This window comes from Cyprinodon variegatus, unplaced genomic scaffold, assembly GCF_000732505.1.
Source record: "Cyprinodon variegatus isolate N-32 unplaced genomic scaffold, C_variegatus-1.0 Scaffold19, whole genome shotgun sequence".
NCBI classification, from domain to species: Eukaryota; Metazoa; Chordata; class Actinopteri; order Cyprinodontiformes; family Cyprinodontidae; genus Cyprinodon; species Cyprinodon variegatus.
The window spans coordinates 150694-151851 of NW_015150472.1; the positions used below are offsets into that span (position 1 = coordinate 150694).

The window sequence follows — 1158 nt, forward strand, 5'->3', positions numbered from 1 at the left end:
AATTTAGGACATTTGTTTCTGTTCTGCCTGTTGCTAGCATGTTCTGCTAAATGAAAATTAGCCCCTTATTCCACAGAAAAGCTGCACCCTCTTATAACCCACGTGGTTTAAAGCATGGGAAAAAGTAGCTGCTTCTAGTCCAGAAAATACGGTATATCATGAATAAACCAAAATAATCCATGTTTAGAACAAGTGATAAATACATGTTATTCTGTAATAACATTTGAAATGATCAGATATAGAAAGATTTTATAATTCCCTTGTTACTGTATCAAATTCAAAAAGCAAATAAGTGACAATGTTTGTCACCAAAAAACAGTTAAATAAATCACTGGCAACTTCATTTAGAATATGATTCATAATACGTTTCTGTATCTATTTAATAATATTTCAAAATAGATATACTTGTATTCTCATATACTTATATTCTCACTAAAGAAACCCAGAAAGAAAACAGAAAATCATGTTTGTTTTGAGAGTTTATGATTGATCAAAATAATAAGTCACGATAAGCCACTGTTTAATTACAACAGCACAGGCATTTTAGAAATAACTTACTGACTTGATTTATTATTATTGATAAAACTATTATATATTTATTATCTATCTTTAACTATCTATTATCAATTCCACCAAATCATTTAAAGGTTTTATATCCTAAACATTATGGTTTAAGGATTTCTCTTATCAATAAAAAAAAATGTCATGATTTAGATAAAATTGTCATACTGTTATTCTACATTTTGAGCTATATAATAGGAAAATGCTGACCTTGTGATTTTATTTATTAACCATAAATGTTTGGCATTAGCACTATTACTGAAATTATAGTTTTAGAGCAGCATTTATTTGTTTCCATGAGACCCTGACTGTATGCAGTGACAGGGTATGTGCAAAAAAAAAGTATTAATCATCACTTTTAACCATAAATCAGAAACATATGAAAATAATATTTAATGGTTATGACGCCCATTCTCTTTATGAATATATACATCAAGTCTGGCTTTATTATTGATATGCCCTCCACCATTTATTCATGATGTTTTTGTTTAAGAAAACCACTGGGACACCACTAGCGGTTTTCCCATCAGCCTATAGCCTGACGTAGTCCTACTTAATTCTAGTCAGAATATGAGTCTGATACTGCTCCATAGAGCT

The 1158-nt window shown here is 29.6% G+C and overlaps 1 protein-coding gene across 1 annotated transcript in view; it reads right to left on the bottom strand.

The window, feature by feature from the left end:
* tmem35 (transmembrane protein 35) overlaps positions 1-1158 on the bottom strand; it is a 5116-nt gene that overhangs the window by 2144 nt on the left and 1814 nt on the right. The gene's annotated exons all lie outside the window — the stretch shown is intronic.